The sequence below is a fragment of the Desmodus rotundus genome, chromosome 2, assembly GCF_022682495.2.
Source record: "Desmodus rotundus isolate HL8 chromosome 2, HLdesRot8A.1, whole genome shotgun sequence".
NCBI classification, from domain to species: Eukaryota; Metazoa; Chordata; class Mammalia; order Chiroptera; family Phyllostomidae; genus Desmodus; species Desmodus rotundus.
The window spans coordinates 69,196,049-69,220,116 of NC_071388.1; the positions used below are offsets into that span (position 1 = coordinate 69,196,049).

The 24,068-nt window shown below is 34.6% G+C and overlaps 1 pseudogene; it reads right to left on the reverse strand.

Moving 5' to 3' along the window:
* LOC112302564 (tropomyosin alpha-4 chain pseudogene) overlaps window positions 1-22,635 on the reverse strand; it is a 30,738-nt pseudogene extending 8,103 nt beyond the window's left edge.
* Between the last annotated feature and the right edge of the window lie 1,433 nt (window positions 22,636-24,068).

Here is a 24,068-nt window from a genome sequence, read left to right on the forward strand (position 1 = left end):
CAGGAGGAAAGCAAGAAGAATTACAGACTAGGAGAACGAGGTGGAACACAGTGTTAGCCACTCTCCTTGTTCTGATGGTGGAAATTATCCACCCTGGGCATTGAGTTTAATTGCTCCAAACAGCTCCAGAAGGCTGCACTTTCATCCCCATTGTAGGTCAATGAACATATTTGCATGGTAGAAATTATTAGCAAGTAGGCCTGTCCCCAGGAGAGTATCCATGATGCTATTCACAGACCATTAACAGCAGAGTTCACCCATGACAAGTGGAGGCCGTGGAGAAATGCTCTCTCCCCGGGAACAACCATTAGTGAACAAGTGCCATTCTCTTCAGAAATATTTCTTAACTTGTGCAACTCTTACAGATTTTTATGAAACTCGTAATAAAGCTAACCAGGCATGTTATTGGAGTATTCCTTATTTTTTAAATAAAGCTGTTTCCTAATCCTTATGATATAGAAATGTATTGAGACTTCCTTGGTTCATTTTTCCTTATTTGTTTTTTTCTTTAATTTTTTAAAAGTAGAATTGCTGAGTGGAAACATTTGAAGAATTCAAACAAACCTCAGAATGACTTCTCCATTAAGAAGGAAATTTCTCCTAAAATGGTAAACTTGGAATCAACAGTGTAAGACATTAAATAGATCAAATAGAAGAAAATTTATACTCCTAAGAAAATGTATTGAACAATACCTAATATCCACAATGTAGCTAAGGTTTATAAAATATACTTCCCAGGTTGGTTCTTTGCAAATGAATATGATGCCTTTTGCAATTCAGATACCACACATCTAAGTAGGGTACATTTGAAATGAAAATGTGTTTAAAAGGAATATTGTCACTTTAATCAGAGTTTGTTGAGTACAAACAGAAAGGAAAAGCAGAATGACAGTTACCTGAGAAAAAATGGAGAGAATTTACTCATAACTAAATTTTGACAATCATGGAGCTGGAATTAACTTTCAGAAGTCAGTTGCCTCTTGCCCGGACATCAGAAGGAGGGAGAGTGCACCATCTCACATACAAACGGAATATTTTTTTACAACACTGCCTTACTCTAACTTGAGTCTTTACTTAGTATGTTGAAAACCTTCTCACTGAGTCACATTGTCTTTCTTATTTGTTGCTGGACTCCTTTGCAGTAAGCCATGATTTGTATGGTGACAAGATATCATTAATGCATAGTAAACATTAATAGAGTTATAATGCTCCTTTTGTTGTTATCACTGGGCAGGGTACTGAGACAATATTCTTACACTCCTGAGCATCCTCTGGTACCACCCATGACCCTCCCTGACTGCACTGCATAGCCACTATCCCAAACCCCCTTGGTAGGTAAGAAAAACTTTCTTAGATAATCCCATAGCTGCATTATTCTTTTCTCCATTCACAAGTGGTGTGAGAATTAGAAATGGTGAGATGGCTATAACTAAAAATTCTACAGAAAGATTATTGTGGAGCATGTATACAACCACTGTTTCCTAATTTCCTAACATCGAATTTATAGACTCAAGACTCATGAGACTGTGAAATGTTTCCTCATATATAAAAATAATTGATTCTTGTTCTTCCATCACTTGGATACAGGGCCTACGTGCTGTGTCTAAGGGTAAAATATATTCAGAGGAATGAAACCCATTCTATAGAATACCCTGAAGCGGACCCTGGCTGCCCAGGTCCGTGTGTTATGGCTGCAACAAACAAATTCACAGGGACTACAGAAATCCTGTGGAGGAAAAAGCATGACAGGCAGCTCTCTCAATGAAAGAGAGGGCCATGACCCTTGCCCGGAGAGGCTTTTATTGCTTTTCTGGGCGCATTACATTGAGGATGGTCCTCATTTACTATGCACAGGTTTGCTTTAAGTGGTTTACCTTTTACAGAAAACAAAGGAGAGGATGTTGCTAATTACATCAAAGAAAAAGGATATTTGCAAATGTAAAGAGAAAAGTGGTTGAGCTGGTTACACTTGTCCTTAGGAGGTTTACCATAGATTTTAGGAAGTTACTTTAAAGATATGCACTAAACGTTTGCTGCCTCAATTCAGGGTGAGAGAGTTTTAACAAAAGCAAGTCTCATAGCAGCCTAGGTACAATGCCGGCCTGATTCCCCAGACACACGCTATTTTATGACAAGAGCTAGTCACTATCACTCTAGAATAAATTGTAAAATAGAGCTAGATAATTGATATCTAGAGATAATTCTGAGGAAGGATTGTAAACATATTGTTTTTGTCACTGTAATAACTGTTTAGATTGGGCATTCTCAAAGTTAAAAGTTTGAGTCAAATGACAGAAAGAACTAAAATGACCAATGTTTATTGTAATAGATTTTATCTTTTATAAGTAACTAAAAGTCAATCTGGGCTTAGATAAAATGTAATATGTTCTTGGTCTATTCTAATTCAAACCATTTCCTCCAATTCTTATTTATATAAACTTTTTATAATAAAAAATCCTGACCTCATTCATATGAGAGAGTAATCATCCACCAGGCTCTACAGTAAGTGAAGTTGACTTTCTTCATATGAAGTGTTAAGATTAAAGTCATAGATACGGCACATTCTTGTATTTGAAATTTAAATTACATTAAAGAAAATAGAAATTTTATACACAGTGAGATGGACAAGAAGACAACCAAACCAAAATGTGACCATTGCAACCAAAGCGTTTTATCTAAATAACACCAGTCAAGACTGTTTTGCTAAATAATATCTTCTTAAATATTGTGCAAATACCTTAATAACTATGTACTAGAAAAGTTGATATTATAAATGCATTGAATATCTATACATGTTGTACTTAAAACACATATACATATATTTAAATGTCTTATTTGTATACATATTATATACATATATACATCTCAGCTAAAATTTGTTTGGTTAATTATGCTTTCAAGTAGAAATAACAGAGACTTTTTTGTTATGGTTATTGTTCTATAAATACTCTGATGGACTAGTAAAAAGTAAATTGAACCACTCACTAAATCCATCTTACTTACTACTTACTCCAGGACAAGGTGGGTGGAGGTGGAAGTGGGTATAGGGGAGATAAACGGTAATGAAAAAAATAAAATTAAAAAAATGTTTAAAGAAAAGAAAAGGAAAAGAGAAAAATATTTTTTGTATGAAAATATTAACTATACCTACATTTTTACATTTGAAAATTGTTCACAATAGCTGTAGATTTGAATATTTTGTATTTGAAGGATGACATACGTGGTACATAAATAAATGTATGAGGATGAAAGGAGATCAGAAAATGAGCTATCTAAGATGACAAAGGGATAGGGGAGATAATTGGTGTGATGTAAAAATACAGATATGCTTTCAGAATGGAAAGAATTTAAAATTGTGTTACTTCCTGTTATAATTATACTCTGCCACCCAGAAACATTCAATGTACTTCATACATAAAAGTACACTATAGAGGGTTGAGGGAAGGAGCATACCTAGAACATGAATAAGGAGATAAGAAGCAAGAGATGACAGCCTTGGAGAGGGAATACTGAAACCAAATTGCTACTGATCACTGGCATCAAAGGAACAGGTGGCTGAGTGAACCAAGGAGGAATTTTAGTCATTCATCCCTATTTTGTTATCTCAAGAACTTTATGAGCATGGAGATGGTATGTGTTCTGATTGCATAGAATAAAAGCTTGTGATATTCTGTGTAAAAGCTGAGGAAAATGTGTTCTTAAAAACCAGGTATTTGGTGACATATGTGTGTGTGTGCACATGGGCTGATGGGCACATATGTGTTTGTGCTGATATTATTGCATGCAACCAAAGCTCTTTATCATTGGGTTATTTATCTAACACTCTTATTTGCATTCACACATACTATTTTGAATTAAAATTGTTGGCAGTCTTCAAAGCTGTCCGGAATAAGATAATGATGAACAACTATTAAAATATCATTAAGTGCAGGATTATCACTAATATTTTATGATTCAGTCCTCCCAGGAACCTAAATTTTTGGACTTTTCATTGCCATTTGTATTAAACACTTATTGTCATAATAATTATAAGAAAAAACTCTCAGTGGCATACAACAATAGCATTCATTTCTCATGGTCACTGGGCATGTGAGTCTGCTGATATTAACAGCACTGACCTGCACTGGCGCATATAGCAAGCCTTGTGTGAGATGATGAAGGAAACCTGGCTGGTGGATCTCATCCTTTAGCTGTCCAGTTGGTAACATATCCTTTTCAGGGTGACTGAGGGGAAAAAGCACAAGCAAAAGGCACCTCGCTGGCTGAAGTCCCCCCAGGGCTGCCACAGATGGAAATAAAGAGTCATCCCAGATGCAATCTTGTTGCTACGGCAGGAAAGGGGGTGGCGATTCGCTCTAGTGGAGAATGCCTCAAGCCCTTCTCTGACACGGCTTTTATTGGGGTTGGGAAGTGCAGGCAGATACAGAACACATGCATAGCTTACCAATCAATATCCAATGGGTTATAGTCATAAAAACTAACACTATCTATAGATAACAATTAAAGAAACACAGAAATCTTTTCAGGCTGGGCTCTGTGAGACATGCAGGCGCCAGATGGCTGTAAAGGTGTATATCATGGGAGTTTCACTCCTTATGCCTTGAGCTCAAGCATCTGGGTTATACTAACAGGGCTTATCGCTGAGGAGAGTTGGTTTCAGAGGACAACAATGTACATTTCAGGCCTGATTCCCATGGGACCCTCGGTGTTAGAATCGAGCCATGACTGCCACCTGCGATATGACTTGGTTTTCCAGGGAGACTTATTAGCCCCTTTCAGAGCTTGCTTCAGCAGGGCTACAGTCTCCAAAACCATACAGAGCAGTCCCCAACACCTTTACAAGCTCATTTCCCCTTTGTCAAATATTAATTGACCATAGAGACTTGGGTTTATTTCTGGGTTCTCTATTCTGTTCCATTGGTGTATGTGTCTGTTCTTATGCCAGTCCAGACTGTTTTGCATATAGTCATCTTGAAGTATAGTTTGATATCAGGTATTGTGATCCCTCCTACCTTGATCTTCTTTCTCAAGATTGCTGAGGCTATCTTTTTTGGTTACATATAAATTTTTGAAATATTTTTTTAGACCTGGGAAAAATGTCATTGGTATTTAAAAATGAATTGTGTTGAATCTATAGATTTCTTTGGGTAGTATGGACATTTTAATGATATTAATTCTTCCAATCCATTAACAAAGTATACACTTCCATTTATTTGTATCTTCCTTAATTTCTTTTTGTGTGTTCTGCAGGTTTCTGAGTACAGGTCTTTTACCTTGTTGGTTAAATTTATTCCTAGGTACTTTATTTCTTTTGTTGCTATTGTAAATAGCATTTTTTCCCCTAGTTTCTCTTTCTGATATTTAATTGTTGGCATACAGAAATGCCATCAATTTCTGAATATTGACTTTATATACTGCTATTTTGCCAAATTCACTTACTAGGTAAGGTAGTTTTTTAGTGGAGAAAATAGGGTTTTCTATATACACTATTATGTCATCTACAAATAATGGCAATTTTACTTCCTCCTTTCCAATTTGAATGCCTTCTATTTCTTTTTCTTGTCTGACCACTGTGGCTAGAACTTCTAGTACTATACTGAACAAGAGTCCTTAAGCAGGCACACTTGTGTTGTTTCTGATCTTAGTGGGAAAGATTTTAGTTTTTGCCCATTAGGTATAATGTTGGCTGTAGGTGTCTCATATGTGGCTTTTATTATGTTGAGGTATGCTCCCTCCATTCCCACTTTGCTGAGTACTTTTATCATAAATGGATGATGGATTTTATCAAATGTTTTTCAGCATCTATTGATATGATCATGTGATCTTTGTTTTTTTGATTTTGTTTATGTGATGTATTACATTTATTGATTTGGGAATATTGTACCATACTTGCAATCCTGGGACAAATCCCGCTTGATCATGATGTGTGATCTTTTCAACACATTTCTGAAACCAGATTGCAAGTATTTTGTTGAGGATTTTGGCATCTATATTCATCAGAGATATTGTCCTGTATTTTTATTTTTTTGTTGTGTATTTATCTGGTTTTGGAATTAGGATAATACTGGCCTCATTAAAAAAGTTTTACAGTCTTTCCTCTTCTTTAATTTTTTCTAATAGTTTGGGAAGTAACAGTTCTTCTTTAAATGTTTGGTAAAATTCACCTGTGAAGCCATTCAGTCCAGGACTTTTGTATGCCAGGAGTTTTTTGATTACTGCATCAATTTCACTCATTGTCATCAATCTATTCAGGCTTTCTGCCTCTTCTTGATTCAGTTTTGGAAGATTGTATGTTTCCAGACATTTGTCCATTTTACCCAGGTTGTCCAATTTCTTGGCATATTCATAGTAATTTCTTACAATCTTTGTATTTTTGTGGTGTTGGTTATAACTTTTCCTCTTTCTTTTCTAATTTTATTTTCTTTTGCATTCTCTCTCTTTTTTACTTGAAGAACCTGGTTAAATGTTTGTCAATTTTTTTTTATCTTTTCAAAGAACTAGCTCCTTGATTTATTGATCCTTTGAATTATTCTTTTAGTCTCTATGTCATTTAATTCAACTCTGATCTCAATTATTCCCTTCCTTCTATTAACTCTGGGCATTGTTTGTTGTTGTTCCTCTAGTACTTTTAGATGTAGGGTTAGTTTGTTTATTTGAGATTTTTCTATCTTATTTATGTAGGCCTGAACTGCTGTGAACTTCCCTCTGAATACTGCCTTCATTCTGTCCCATAGGTTTTAGGTCATTTTGTACTCATTTTCATTTGTTTCCAGATAGTTTTTGATTTCTTCCTTGATCTCATTGTATTCATTATTTAATAAAATGTTATTCATTCTCCATGCACTTGAATGTTTTTGAGTTTTTTCCTTGAGGTTGTTTTCCAGTTTTGATCCATTGTGTTCTGTGCACATGCTCAATATGATTTCAATTTTCTTGAAATTGTTGAGGCTCATTTTGTGTCCTATAATGCAGTCTATTGTTGGAAATGTTCCATGTGCATTTGGAAAGAATGTATATTTTGTTTCTTTGTGATGAAAAGTTTTGTATACATCAATTGAGTCCATTTGACCTAGAGTGTCATTCAGTGCCAGAATAGCCTTGCTAATTCTTCATTTGGAAAATCTATCCGTTGTTGTCAGTGGTGTATTAAAATCCCTCACAATGACTTTATGGCTATCAATATATTTCTTGAAATCCTCTAAGATTTTCTTTATGTATTTAGCTGCTCCAGTGTTAGGTGTATATTTGTTTATGAGGGTTATATGGTGCTGTTGGGTTGTTCCTTTAAGTATTATGTAGTGACCTGCTTTGTCCCTTTTTATGGCTTTCATTTTGAAACCTGTTTTGTCTGATATAAATATTGGTACCACAGCTTTCTTTTCATGTTCATTTGCTTGCAATATTTTTCTCTAATCCTTCACTTTCAGTCTATGTATGTCTTTTGTTCTGAGTTGGGTTTCTTATAGACAGCATATTTGCCAGTCATGTTTTCTTATCCATTCTGCTACCCCATGTCTTTTGGAGCATTTAATACATTTACTTTAAGGTTATTATTGATTGATACTTATTCATTGTCATATTCTTTACCTGCATTTCTCTCTCTCTGTCTTTCTCTTTCTTCTCCTTTACATAGCAGTGCCTTTAGCATCTCTTGTAGGGCTGGCTTGGTGGAGATGTACTCTCTTAGGCTCTTTTTGTCTGGGAAGCTCTTTATTTTACCCTCCATTTTAAATGAAAGCCTTGCTGGATAGATTAGCATTGATTGCAGGTCATTGCTTTTCATTATTAAGAGTATTTCACACCAATCCCTTCTGGCTTATAGTGGTTCTGTTGAGATATCAGGTGATAGCCTTATTGGAGCTATCCTTTTAAATTATTTGCTTTTTCTGCCTTGCTGTCTTTAAGATTCTCTACTTGACTTTAAAATTTGGCATTTTAATTATGATGTGTCTTAGAGTAGGCTTCTTTGGATTCATCTTGATTGGGGCCCTCTGTGCTTACTGAGCTTTTGTGACTTTTTCCCCTTACCAAGTTAGGGAAATTTTATGTCATTATTTTTCAAACACATTTTCTATCCCTTCCTCCTTTTCTCCTCCTGATATTCCTATGATGCAAGTGTTGTTACTTTTCATATTGTCCTCAAGCTCCCTTAAACTATCTTTGTTCTTTTTTAGTCTTTTTTCATTTTGTTGCTCCGACTGTATTTATTTCTACCTCATCTTCCAGCTCACTGATTCAGTCCTCTGCTTCATCTAGTCTAATTTTAAATACTTCATGTACTTTTCATTTCATATATTGTATTTTTAACTTCTTCTTGGTTTGCATTCATAGTTTCTATGTCTTTTTTCATGCTGCTGTAGTTTTCACTAAATTCTTTATAGCTGTCAGTAAGTTCCTTAAGCAGCCTTATAACCATTACTTTGAATTCTATGTCTGATAGATTGCTTACTTCATTTCATTTAGCCCTTTTTCTGAGGATTCCCCCATTCCTTTCTTTGGGGTTCTTGTCTCTGCCTTTCCATTTTTGATGACTCTTTTTGTTTGTTTCTGCATATCATGTTGGTATGCTTTGCCTACCTGTCTTTGTGGGGTGGATTTGAGTGGTAGGAGTTCTGTAGGAATCAGTGGTGCAGTCTCTTGATTTCCTGATCTGGATGTCCTAGGGTTACCCTTTATTCAGTTTATGTGAGCTCTCTTGTTGTATTTGGGATTTTATTGTTGGTGGCTCATTTGTTTGTAAGTTCCCCACTCCAGCTGGTTGACTGGGAGTCAAAACTCTCATGCTGTCTTGTATGCTGTTGTGCAGGTGCTGATTAATGAATCAATATTACCAGGAAACCAAATCCACACCAACAAAAATACTCCCCTACCACATCAGCAATATCAACAGCAAGTGAGCAATGATTAATAAAGGTGGAGAGATATAAGAATATTATAAGATAAGAAAAAGGGGATATGAGATGACTAAAGAGAAGAAAAATGATTTTGAGGGGGAAGAAGGAGCAGAGATGATAAGAGTAGGGAATAGAAACAAGGTGAAGAAGGGAGAGATAAAATTTAAAATGTAAGTAAAATAGGGAAGGCTGATGGCAAAATGGAGTAAGAAAAGGAAAGACTATACTATGAGGTTTGCAATAAAAGTAAAAAGGTAGTGAACTAAAGGGAACAAAACTGCTGAAAAACCACAGCAGTGTCAATGTCAATGACACCTGAGCAAAGATTAATAAAGGTGGAAAGGAAATAAGAGTATTATTTAAAAGAGAAAACACAATATGAGATGTCTAAAGTAAAGAAAAAATTATTGTGAGAGGATGGGGAGAAAAAAATGATAAGAGTAAGGAATAGAATCCAGGCTAATAAAGGAAAAATAAATTAAAATTCCTAACTCAAAAAAGCCATGGCAGAAGGAAAGCAAAGTGCAATAAGCTAGGGGGAAAGTAATCTTTGAGATTTGAAGTACAAAAATAGTGAATAAGTAGGATTACCAGTGAAGAAGAACAGCAGTAACCATAATATTCATGCCCAACAAGCCACAGTTTATAAAGGTGGAAAGGAAATAAGAATATTATGGGGGAGGGGAAGAATGTGAGCTGACTAAAGGATGAAAGAATGCTTTTAAGAAGACAGAGGGAGGAGAAATAGTAAGAGTAAGGAACAGGAACAAGGTGTAGCATGGGACAAAATAAAATTTACAATGAAAATAAGAAAAGGCAGGGAGAAAAAATGGAGTAAGACAAGGGAAGGGTACAATGTGAGATTTGAAATAAAAAGAAAATAAAAAATAATATAAAATCTGAATAAAAAGAATAAAAAAGAAAGACAAAGAGTAATAAACTAGTTGGAATACAACTGAACCAAAAGAAGAAATATTAAAAGGCTATGTGACAGGAAGAAAAAGATGTTAATTCTGAGGAAGACTGAGGTGAAATTCGTCTCAGCCATTTGGTGACCACCTTCTTACTTCTCTTTCTGGATCCACCACTGGTTTTATCAGCTCAAGGTCCCAGGGTGGGTCGTCCAATCTCTGGCAATACCACCTCTGTCACCTTCACCTACTTCTAGAGGGAGCTCCTGTTGCAAACAGGAGAGTGGGACCCCTAGGTTTCCCCTAGGAGGCACTGTTCAGTCTTCTGGAAAAATTGTGGGTGTGTTCTCATTCCCTCTGTACCACCTGTCTTTGTGTGTCCCAGTTTATTTTCTATAATGTATAGTTTCTGATTAATTAGCTGTCCTTTTCATGGGGGAGGGGGCAATCTGTATAAGAAGGACATCTCTCTCTTGCTTGGTGTTGATGGCAGCTCTGGAAGTGAGCCAAGACAGGGCAGGGTCCTGATTCCCCCTTGCTGCTCCGCTTTCTGATCTCCCTGCTTTGCTGGCCTCAGTAAAATACGGCTCTATGAACCAGTGTATTTTGTCTCCCTGAGTAAAGTTCAAAAAGAGACCTTATGGTGTTCCTCTTGTTATCTGTGTCTTGCATAAATGCACTCTGCAAAGTTCTTGAGCCTGCCCTGCCTGTTTTGCAGATCTTCCCCACTCCTGCAGGAGATGGAGTCTAGGTGAGGCCTTCCTGGAGATTCTGCCAGGGAAGGGGGTTCTGTCTGACTTTAAATAATCTCAAGTGAACAGTTTCCAGCCCACTCCCCTCACAGCAGACAGAAGCCTGAACTCTCCACTCTGCACAGTATCTGTCCTGCCAGCTGTGCCAGGCTGGGGCTGAGAAATCCTCTTGTTGTATACCTTTCTGAGCTATCTGCCCAGCTACATGGAGTGGGAGCAAACCACTCCCTCAATCCTCATGGAGTGAGAACAAAGCACACCCTCAATCCTTTCCCCTTGCTGCCAGGGCAGCTGGGGGCAGGGTTCCTGCCCAGCATGCCTCAGCTTCCCCTTTAAAACTCTCTAGGTACTCCAACTGCAGCACTGAGTCACTGTCTGGCTTTCTGTGCATGGCACCTCTCCCAAAATGTCAAGAGTCTCTTGCAGTCACAGCTGGCTACAACCAGCCTCCTCCGCCTGACCCAGGTGCAGATAGTATCTCTCTCTCTCTGGCGCTCTCCCAGTTGGCATTTGCCATTGCAGCTATGGGCGTGCTACTTGCTGTATGTGTGTGTGTGTGGCCTGGATCTCCTTGACATTGTATATTCAAGTTGCTACCAGCCGGGTCTGGGGGTTCCCTCTCCTGGGAGGGGAGGAAGCTACAAAGCTGCAATGTCTGCCCATGCTCTATGCCACTGCAGGTGACACACATGGGGCACTTCCCCTTCCACTTATAAAATCTCCTCACTGACTGTTGTGAAGCGCCTTCTGTACTCCTTGGCTTCCAAACCTCGTAACAGCCAAAATTCTTTAATGTTCAGTTTATTTGTCCGAAGATCAGCCAAGTGTTCGAGTTGGGTGCAAGAACAAGTGGATTCAGCATCTACCTACTTGGCCACCATCTTTGTTCCCATCTATTTCAGATGATTTTTAAGTGTTCAATCAAATTAAGTGTTTATGGAATGAATACAATAATAAAATGAGTTGGAAAAAATATAGGGGTGAGAATACAACTCTCATTTGTTCACAGTGGTTAGTACAATAACATGCTCAATATAAATAAATAAATAAATAAATAAATAAATAAATAATAAAAAGCTTTTAAGCTTTGTCACTATTGTAAATTTAAGATGCTTACGTTGTTCACTCTGAATGACTATGATCTAGTATAGTCAAATACATTAAATAGCATCATGGAAGCAATCCTGTAAGATGATCTTCCAAACATATCCTTCAAATAAAGTCTATTACTTTTAAAATGCACCTTCATACTGAAAACACATACAATAAAAACGAATACAGGAGAATGGGTTTCAAAGATAGACGTGGACCTATGGACCACCAACCTTGAGATAGCCCAGAAGCCCAGGAGAATCTACTTGACCACTCAGAAGAAACATAAATTTTGTTCATGTTATAGAAATAAGAAACCTTCTAGTTTTTTTGTTTTTGTTATTTTTTTCATAGCAAGAAAATGAAAGAGACAGCCCATCATTTATGTGATATTCCCAAGAGGCATAGGAGGCCACCCAACTTAATTAATTTTGGTTCTAAAAGGTATATATCCATCTACTTTGAATTACAGCTAAGCAAGGCAATAGAGTTTCAGCACTACTTGGTCAAGATTAAGATCCACTCATAAGAAATGCCAAGGTCTAAGATCCACAGAGGGGCCTATTCTACCAGAACAAGAATATGTTACACTGGAAAATATTAATGTGCATGTACTATGTCTCTGACATGACAGAGTTATATAAGATGACTGATGATGCTTCGAGCCAATAAACACATCACAGAGACTCTGATACATTAATCTCTTGCTTTTCCAAAAGTAGTATTCTTTCCTAATATTATAAAGAATATACTTGTATTAAATGCTAATTTATTACAAAAACATCACCCTATTTATCATGGAAACTTTCCGTACCTATACATCATTCATTCATCTCTTTTCAGTTCCTATTCCCAGTTCTATTATCCCCTGCCCTTATATTCTCTAATCATTTGTTTTGTTTGTTTTATTTTTCCATCTATTCTTTCTGCACAATATTTATTTAGTAATGCTAGAGTTCACTAATATGCTAGTCAATGGTGTTATATATTTGTGCAATTTAAAAGCATACATTATATGAATCAAACATATGTGAGGTCTGTCCATACAGTATCCAGCCACATACCATGAAAAATAGACATTTATTGAGGAACATACAAGAAACAGTGTACAGAGGAAAATGATAACTCAGTTCCCTTCAAAGTAGGCACCTTGGCCCTCATACAATTCTCCCAATTGCCATCAGCTGCCCTGTCAATTTTCCTGAATATCACTGATGGTCTGAAATCTCTTCCCTTTCAAAGGTGATTTTAGTTTTAAGAGAAGCCAGAAGTTGCAGGATAACAAATCTGGGCTGTAGGGAGCCTGAGTCACCTGGCTGATTTGATGTTTAGCAGAAAAACTCTGCACAAGATGTGATGCTTGAGTGGGCACATTGTCTTGACGAAGTTGCCAATCACCAGCTGCCTATAGCTGTAGACTTCTGAATCATCCGAATAGTTTCCATGGGATGTTCAAGCTTAACGCAAAATCTGATGCACGTCTGTTGCTCTACTTGGTCATTTTGAATGTGACAGCCACACAGTACACATGCTCACTCAGTAACATCTACTGCCCCCACTGACTAGTACAATGAAGTCATCATTGTTCACGCATGTGCATTCCAGTCCTCTTTCCTGGGATACCAGGTAACATGGATGTTGTGCAAACCATTGTCATTATATTAAAAATGGTTTGACTTTTTCTGAACAGACTTACACATTTCTTTGTTACTTATTTTTCAAAATTTTCTATTGATCAAATATATGCGTATGTATATACATTTACATATATTCATTTATGCTATATTCATATTTACTATATAAATATGACAAATTTTACTATATATGTACATATGATAATGTATATGTATATGTGCATAGACACATACATATGTAAATACCTACATATATTTACATATACAAAGATATGCACATACACCCTCTTACACCTGGAATTTATTGTCTAGTTAAGAAGTCAAACTATGACCCACAAGTCCAAATCCAGACAACTGTCTCTTTTTATAAATAAAGATTTGCTGGACCACAGTTATATCCACCTTTTAATATATCATCTATGGCTGCTTTTGTGTTATAATAATGATCAAGGTCAGTACCTGTGACAAAGACTTATGACCATGTATTTATTAACTGTTTTTCCCCACAAACTATTTGCCTACCCCTGATCTAGTTATTTTTGGAAAAGCAATTATTTCACAGAATATTTCTTCATGTTTTTATTAATTCAATGAAAAAGATATAAAGGATAATCTACATTCCACTGTGCACTAAAAAGTCAAATCGGCAATGACTCTTGCCCTTAGATATTAATCTTAGCTGATTACAGAGCAACTAAAGACAATATGAAAACCATACACAGGGTAATCTGCCTAGACACTCTCTAAGTTGCATCAGCCATACTGAAATCTTCTATGCTAATGTTGGTGATAATATGTGGATTTCTATTATAATTATTATTAAATATATGTTCAAATATATACTCAAGGATGAACATGGAGAACATCATGCTAAGTGAAATAACCTAGTGAGAGAAAGAAGAATACTACATGATTCCAATCATATGTAGAATCTAATAAACAAACTGAACTGAAAAGCAAAATAGAGACAGACTCATAGAAAGTAGGATGACAGCTATGGGGGGCAGTTTAAGGGATAGAGGGATCAAGAGAAAAGGTAAAAGGACTCATGCACACAGACAACAGTGTGGTGATTGCAGGGAGTAGGGGGAGGGAGAGGGAGGTATAGGGGGCTAAATGGCAATGGAAATACAATAAAAATTTAAATATATATACATTCAAATGTTTATTTATTTGAATATATATCAGTATATGTAATATACATAACACATATGTATATTAAATTTTGTTTAAAACCATTTATGTAAATTGCACTTTTATTTCCATGTGGAAGCTCTGTCAACCATGTCCATTAGTTAAGTTTTGTTTTTTTTTTATATCCCTAGTCACACAGGAATTAACACTTCTAACAATCACAACAGAAAGGGAACTCACAACTTCCATCTTCCAGTCTTCTTATAAATACAAAATAATTTATTCCTTGAAATGACTCAAATATAAAATATATTATAAAATCTCACTGAACTCTATAAGATAGAGATATTAGTGAGCTAAGGAACTGGGATGAGACTCCATTTAATTTAGAACTAGGAACCCTAGTGATTGCTTTTGATCAGGAACAGTCCATCTCCTAGCTCTTGTTGATATTAGGGCAGAGATAACTTCAGTAATCTAGGCTTCCCACAAAACTTGATGCCTCAGTGTCTATATACCTTGGTTGTAGGGGAAATCATAACTTTACTAATGTTCCCTACTTATCTACCCCAAGGAGAAAGCGGAGTCTAGAAGGCGTTGTATTGGTCAATGTTTTGGTTACTGCCAAACAATTTTTCTTAAACTTCTATTAATTGAGTGTGGCTTCAGCCAACTGTAAGTCCATTCCTGGGTTGCCTTCCTGTGTTAAGAATTTGTAAATCCAGTGAGTAGGGTATGATTGTAACATTATCCATTTCCTCCACATAGTTGACTAGAACACCCCAGAAATATTACCTTCTAGGGGAAATGTTTGAATCCCATTTTCTATTAGGAGACAGAGAATAAGGAATATAAAGTATGGGTTTAATTGGACAAAACATTTAGGTCTTGTAGGTGACTCAATAAATGGGCTCTATTTTTTGCCTTGTTGAAACAGTCTGTAATATTCACAATCGTGCATCTATAAGGTAATTTCCTAATTTATATAGCAATTGCTGAATTGTGTGATCTTTTGACCATGTCATTGTTTCTCCTATTTGCAATCACATTTTCACACCAGGATTTAGGACAGCGAAGGTGGGTCCCCATAAAGTGGTGTTTGGGACAAACGTGATCTCGTTGATATGAAACTACTCTGATATTTAGTACTGTGGTACTTACTACATAGCGGGTATGTAGAAATGATTATGTCACTTCTAGGTGTCTAAAATAAGATTGATGTTGTCAAGTCCCCAGGTGAAATAAATGTATGTTTCCATTGCTACTGTTGAAATAAGACTGAGTGAGTATGTCTTGGACTTACATACTGAAAAGATGTAGACTAGAAGGTTTCTCTGGGCCGTTGTGATGAGAAACTCTTTAATTTCAGTTAAATACTGTTGATGAACCTTGGCTTAAGACTAGCAGCTGAATATTCTCTATACAAACTCCATTACTGTATTTATGTAACTAGCGTGATAGCATTCTTTGTATGGCTCCATAATTTATAAATACACTTGCTTTATCTTCTTCATTTCCTTTGTGTCTCTCACACATGCTGGAGTTTGTGTAGAGAATATTCTGCCATTCATCTGTCCTGTTGGTGAGAAAACAAAGGCTCAGACATATTAACTAAATGTCCAAGGCTGAACAGTAACACTAAATATAAAATAATACAATTTTTACTAAAATGATTTTGTAACGAGATAGGGCTAGAACTCTAATTCAGCTTTTGGATATAAACTTCTCTAATGCAATGTCTTAAGTAAATTTTTCTATGTAATGATGTATTCTAGAGACATGAATCTTTCTTAATAACCACATTAACCATTACCAGGGGTTTTTTTTTAGTTTTGAAAATATGCCCAGATATTGAAGTTAACAATGCTCAATCCAAATAACACAGTTTGAGAAGTTTATCCTGAAAGCATGTGATTCATATAAATGTAAATTAGCATTACCAATTTCACCCTCCTAAGATTAACTATTGGCATCTCAGTAGTCTCCTTCCCCCCTAAAATTAGACATCTCAATTTCCATGAGTTGTGTCACTTCCACACATGAAAGATAGCTTGTCAACAGACAGAGAATGAAGTTGCTCATTACTATACATCACATCTTCACTGCAGTCCTTTATGGTACATATTTTAAAAATCACACCACTGACACTGAATACACATCTTCATTCTATATCCCTCTACACTATAGACATCTTTGAAAGAATACCTACTGCAAAAGTATTTGCACTTTTCTCAGTCATTAGGCATTGGCAAATATTTTACATCTCATCAATTATTATACTTAGTAAAGTGTATCTTTGAAAATGGACATCAGTCATCAAATCACTCTAAAACTGTAAAATATACAGAGAAACAAGCTGTCAGCTGTTGGTAATACACAGAAATGAGGATTTGATAAATAACTTATCATCCTTGATCAACAGAAATTGTGATAAAAGTTTGCATTTGATGACAGATATAAAATAAATATATCTAAGAAACTGGATATAAATAATAAGAAATTTCTGTTGTCTATGCAAATAGCACATTAAAGGAATAGCTACAGGCTATGATGTTGTTCAAAATTATTTAACACAATACCATAGAAAATTGGCCTGAAGATTTTTAAACATTGTTAACTTTGAATAACACAAAAACAATACTGATACCTAATGTTATCAGTGAAAAGAGATTTTGATAAATATTATACAATATTTTGGATGACATGCAATGTCAAAGATCACTTTGCAATATGAAATGAATAGTGTAAATTCTTCACAAATTCAGTAGCTATTTGAATCAGTATGTGTATTTTAAAAAAGAGATAATTTGAAGATGTTTCTAAAAATAAGAAATCCTGTTATAAACATATATGACCACTTACCTATAGAGATGTTTCTATATGAGAAAAGATAAAAATAAAAGTTTTCATTTCAGAAAGTTAGATATCTCTCAGAAGACATTGATCTATTATTTTCAAATTGATATAAACAAATTAATAGATTTTCTTCTTTAGTCTTTGATATCTGAGGCTCATCTCTATCATAGATGGCCTGCAGAACTTTGGGCATTTGGTTAAACTGAGCTGAAGCATAAAAATTGGTAATAATCATTTTCATATGCTCATATGTGAATTTTATATATGTAAAAATCATTACAGAGCTCAAAGCTGCTTATGTATCTCTGTTAATTTGGGTTTTTTTTTTTCAGTTGAACTTTGGAGTTAAATTTTAAGCATGTTGCTACTGATAACTTCTCTTTGTTGTTATGAAGGGGATGTTATTGTAAGCCATTGATAGTTTACAATATTGTTTAAATAATTTTGTTTAAATACTTGTCACAGAAAGTAAAAATCTAGTAGTTTTGAGAGGAAAACTAAATGTCATACTAAAAATGTCATAAAACAGTGAATTGATAATGATAATTCTGAATTATATGTTTTTTGGAAAAATTATAGTGTAGTACATAGTATATAGCCAGTAGTTTCTTTCTCATTTCCTTCAGTTTATTCCACATTGGGAAGTAATGTTATGTTGAAATGTACTGAAAATAATTAGCTCTGAACTAGAAAATACTTTTTCTATCAAGTACTTTATGATATACATATTGAAAATGAATAAGAATTTTTTACTAAAAAGACTAAGATTAAATATGAATACATAAAATGTCATTGTTTTAATATATATTTCAAAATATATACAATGTGTATACTTGTTCTTAATTTTATAGAGTATAAAAATATAATCCCATGAGCATAGAATATGGGGGGAGACTGACTCTAGGAGTGAGGGGACAGGGCAGGGGAGAGCAATGGGGAAAAAGGTGAGACAAGTATAACTGAACAACAATAAAAAATAATGAATAAACTTGGGAAAATATATAATATGTACATATTTAATGTCTGATAATTTCAATTACAACTTTAGTTGTGTTATTATTTTTTTAATTCACCCAATATTTGTGTAAGGTCAACAACTAACCATTTGTTTCTACGAATTCTGGGAAAATGCCAATAAATTCTACTTTTATCATGATTTGTCATTCTACTAGTATTTCAGTCCCTGTTCAACCTACAATTTTCACTAATGACAAAACTACAATTATATAATATTGTGGCTTTATATGTTATCATATAATAAGAATATGCTTAAGTCTATTATTTACTGTCATATTATTATATTATATTTTATATTGTCATTTTTCTACACAACAGACACACTTGTAATTTATAAATTTTTGAATGACCAATTAAAAAAATCATTCCCACTTTTAGAAATCTATTCAACAATTATTACGGGTTAATTTTTGTGAGTAGTGTAAGATAAGGATCCAATTTCAAATTTCTTCATGTGATTATCAACTTTTCCCAACATAGTATATTAAAGAGACTGTTCTTTCCTTATTGGGTATTCTCAATTATCTTGTCAAATATTAGTTGTCTGTAAATGTGAGATTTTATTTCTTGGCTCTTAATTTTGTTCCATTGGTCTATATGTCAGTTTTTATGACAGTACTGTATTGTTTTGATTACTACAACTTTATGGTATAGTTTGAAATTAGAAAGTGTGATGCCTCCTACTTTGTTCTTATTTCTTAGCATTGCTTTGGCTATTTAGGGAACTATTAACCTAAATGAAATGTCTTTGTAATGATACCAAAAGAGAAGATTATATATAAAGTAATATTCTATTAATATTTTGCATTTGTTATGTAAAATACAATACTGATGGACCCAAAATAGAATAATTTCAAGTTTAACCTTCTGTATTATATCTCCTTTGGCCTCTGAAATAACTCATAAAACAAACTGGTGTCTTCTCTGGGAATAAATTTGCACAGCATTCATAAGGTTGTATATTTCTGGAAAATATCAAAACAATTTCAGCTTCCCTGTTGTTAATTTTTTTTAATTTAAGTGTAGGGGATTGGCTACTCTCACATCTTAAGTTAAATAATGGAGAAATTGGAAAAATAAAATGCACTTCATATAATTATTAAACAACTGTAACCTTCTGGAAGACAGAACGACAACTATGAACTGGAAAATCAAGAAAGCCTTTGGATGAGTAATATAAGACAAGACAGCAGTTTTCTCATCTTCAGTATGAAGTTATTAAGGATATGACTCTTTAGATCCATTTAAAAATGATTGTCTATCATCTATTTATCTATCAATCTATCATCTACATTTCTACCTACATATTTGCCTAAATATATATATTCATACACTTGTAATTTTTACCCCTAACATGCTAACATACCCACAGTCTGAGTCTCACAGGTTGGCTTCTTCAGAAAGCTAAGGTTGACGTGGAGTTTAGTACTCTTGGGAACAATATCTATGAGAGCGTAGCAAGATTGAACAGTTTTAGGGTTTATGGTACAAATCCAAGACATTAAAGGAGCCCACAGGGAATGCCGAAACTGGGGTGGTTTTTCAAAGTGTTCCTAACTAGGAACAAGGTAGCTGAGACTATATACCGTGTATCTAGAAGTTAATGAACACAGACATCCAGGGCAGAGAACTTATCTTTAGGGAAAGTAATCTCTAATTGCTGAAGACAGTTGTCAGACAAGAAACCTTGGATAGTTTACATGAGTTCTTCAGTCCTGAAGAAGGGATCTTCCTGGTGCAGGACAATGCACTAATATAGGTAATATTTGTGATATCCCAGTTTTTCAAAGAGATCCAACTAGCTCCTGGAATATTCTGAGTGTGAATAGTAAGAATCAGGGTGTTCAAAGCCCTTATAACAAAATAGCGAGCTCCATCAATGAACTGGTATGTGCAAGTAAATTCCTATGTTAAATTTGGTTACAGTATACACTCCTCAGAATTTATAAAGTCTACTAGTCAGAATTCTCCAAGGTCCTAGAAACATTCCTCTATTCCTTTGAGAAAGTAATTTTCACAGACCCAACACACCTTTTCAGTAAAAAAATAATAATTGTAATGCCATTTTTATTGCCCTGAAATGAAATTCATAGGTAATACAGCTTATCTGTAAATATAATTTCAAAAGATCAATAATACTATTGCTATAATAAAAGGAGAAATAGTAGAAAATTCACTGATAATAAAATAACATGGATTTCAATATGTAAATATTCAAGCAAAACAAAATTAGAAGACATGTTGAAGAAGTAAGATCCATGCTCTATAATTTGACTGCTACGAACACAGCCTTACACAAATATCCTGTATGGAAAATCTAACACCACGAGAGGAGTTGCTATTGACGGCCTAGTATCCAAAATTAAGGAGAACTGTAAGTTCCTGAAAAAACAAATTAAAATTTCTTTCCACTCTACTAGCATTTACATTTCCTGAAAATAAATGTATTATATCTTGAAAATATAGAAAAATGTGTTTATATATAAAGAAAGTTAAATGACAAGTTCAGTTTACTATAAACATATTTTTCATCTTTATAAATGGCTGATAGGACATTAAAAACACATATAAAACAAAGAACAGTTGGTCCTTCTATAGAATGGTTGCAGACTGCATCTCTTAATAACTGAGATAAACAAAAACGTTCTCTATACTTGCTTGATGCCTCCAAGGGCCAGTCCTCCCCAGTCAAGCTGCAGGTCAGGCCTGCTCAGCCCTCTCGGGCCTGGAGGAATTAGTACACACTGATCTATTTTTGGTGGGTACGTATGAAATTTCAGCTAAGTTCCCATATCACATTTATCTGTTATAGAGCTGGTTATACTTGTTTTGACTACACTTTTTTTGGTAAGGAGTTTATAAAAACTTGCATTTTTCTGAATTTTTCGAATGAATCGAATGCTTGAGCTGCTTGTCATAACATGGGTGCTGCCATATAGCTTGGGAATCCAGGTTCAAAATTTTCTGCTTAGGATCTTCACGGTCATTAGAGTTTAAACTATTCTGCCTGGCAATTCTCAGATTATTTTAACTAAAAATACTATCACATCCACAGTTGCTGTGAGAATTAAAAGAAATAATGTCTAGGAAACCTACCAATTAGCATAGGTTTTGAGAAGCATATCATTAATAATACTGGAATCCTATGCTATAGGATAGAAGAAATAATAAATGATAAATATAGCTAGATAAGTACCAAAATAGACAGAGATATTAAGTATATATATAAATAGATTCCTTCATGATTGCAATCCATAGGCAGATAGTGGCAGATGGGAAAATGTGGAAGAAGGAAGAGAATTAGACTCACATTTCTGTGTGACAATATCTAATTACGTCTCCCCACCCTGACTCTGGCATGTTATTGGGATGTCTCATAGGTGAGGAGACAAAGCAATTTATCATTCATCATGGAATACTTTGGAAGAAAGGGTATGCTCTTAATAAATACATTAGGAAAATGGAAATAACTGAAGAGGTCTCCATACAAATTAAAACCCAGAGACACTTTAATCATTTCTTACCATCTTACTCCATTGGTAGGCATGATTAAAATAATCCTGGAATTACTGCCATTCTTCTATTGTTTTCATGTTAGCTAGTGAACCCAACAAATGTAATTGTGTTTCTTTTTAATAAAATCTTGATTTACTAGTGTTATTTTATATGTCATGATATATTCTATTAACCCATATTTGGTAACTTGAAAAATTTGAGCCATTGGTGCTTTACTCATTTAACTAAATGTAGGCATATTTTATTGGTCACCTTTGTATTTATAACCATATAAACTATTGCCCTCCAAATTTTATTTTGGTATTATATTTAAATTTTAGACTCAAACATTAGCTAAAAAATTATCTTATTTCATTCATTGTTTTTCAAATGACACATTGCTAGTAATAGTGGTGTGTAGAGGTGAAGGTCGTAAATGATGTAACCAAAGCACAACAAGCTTTGGAACCCTATTGACCTGAGTTAGCATTGCTGCCCCTCTACTTTCTTACTCGCTGCACAACCTTAATCAAATGGTTTATCCTCCATTAATGTGAATTTCTTATCTGGAAAATGGGGATCATAACATCTACCTTGTAAAGTTGTTTAAAAGAACATTAAGGTACTTGTCTAGAAATGACTTATTTAAACATACAATGCCTTTATTCTTTACATTTTAAACTATTATATGAAGTAAATGAGGTCTGTAAAATAATGGTATTATAAATTTGATTAAATATTTTCATGATACATATACCTGCTGAAACATTACATCTTCTCCCATAAATTCAGCTACTATTTCTATGCCAATACCTCCAAGATGTTCATCTTCAGCAAATTCCAGGGCCATGTATCCAACCTTATGTTCTACAGTTCTTCCGGATATTGTACAGCCACCTCAAATTCAACATGTGCAAAGCTGAACTCACAACCTCCTTCTCAACCTACCCTTATCCTGAAGTCGTTCGCTAAGTAAACAGCATCATTACTTCCTGTGTTTCCCAAAAGAGACACCTGAAAGAGTCTTCATTCTTCCCTCACCTTTACTGCTCTACATCTAACTGGCCTACGAAGCCAGCTAATTGATATATCTACAATAAATAAAACTTTGTTTCCTTCCTTCTATCCCCCTTAAAAACCATCTGTCATCATTTCTGCACATAAAGAATTTTCTTTTTTCTATATTCCAGGCTCAGAAGTGACCACACTAATTCCGATCATACCCTCAAAATTCCTTTGATTTCATTGTGACTGGAATGATTTAAATGCTAGCTAGCATGTCTCTCCTTTGATATCTTAACTGCATAACTTCAGCAAAACATTCAGACTTCTTTCCATGGCATACAGAGACTGCATCTGATTTTTCTCCGCCATTATTTGCCTCTCCCAACCTTACATTTGCCGCCTAGTCTGAAGAAGTTGCACTGTGAAAAACTGATGTGTTAAAGTTTTAAGAAATGTGTAGACTAATTATTTGGACCCATATTTCCTTTAATTTAATGTATTTCTTCAAAACTCAACTGCTGACTCACATCCGCAATAGAGTTGCCAGAAAAATTCAAGATGCCCAATGAAATTTGAACTTTAGATAAGTAAGTAACTTTTTAATGTATTCCCCATGCAATATTTGAAACACACTTGTACTAAAACATTGTTCATCCTGCTTTGTGTTGGACATATTTAAATGCCTCTACCTGCCAGTACACTAGCAAGAGAACACACCTTAAATTGGATCAGTTTTGAAATTTCCTAAATGAAGATAAAAATGTCATCTGACAAAGCTGGACTGATTGTAGTACAATTTTAATATTCTATATTGATAATTATTATAATTAATGTTTTAATTTATTGGATTTTATATGGCATATTTTATTTTATTTTCAGAACACTGAAACTATGTAACTTAATCATCATGGATGAGTTATTTTTAGAAATTTCTTCAAGGTTTGCAAAGAGACTATAAATGATTTTAATGGAGCCCATTTTAATGTCTCTGGGACACAAATACAATTGCCAAAGATATAATCAATTTATGTACAAATAAATACACTTAATGCCATTAATGCTTCTTTGGCATGAATAAAATATTATGGGTAAATATGATTAAATGAAGGATTTGAGTTTATTAATAAATGCAAACATAATAAAATGTAGCTTCACAAAATATTTACAAGTAACAGCTCTAAGCTGGCACAGCTGGATATTTGCCACAAAATACTATTTGACTTGATTGATTGGGGGTGTTGTAGCTGCAGAGTAACTACGAAATAACTCATAGCAGGG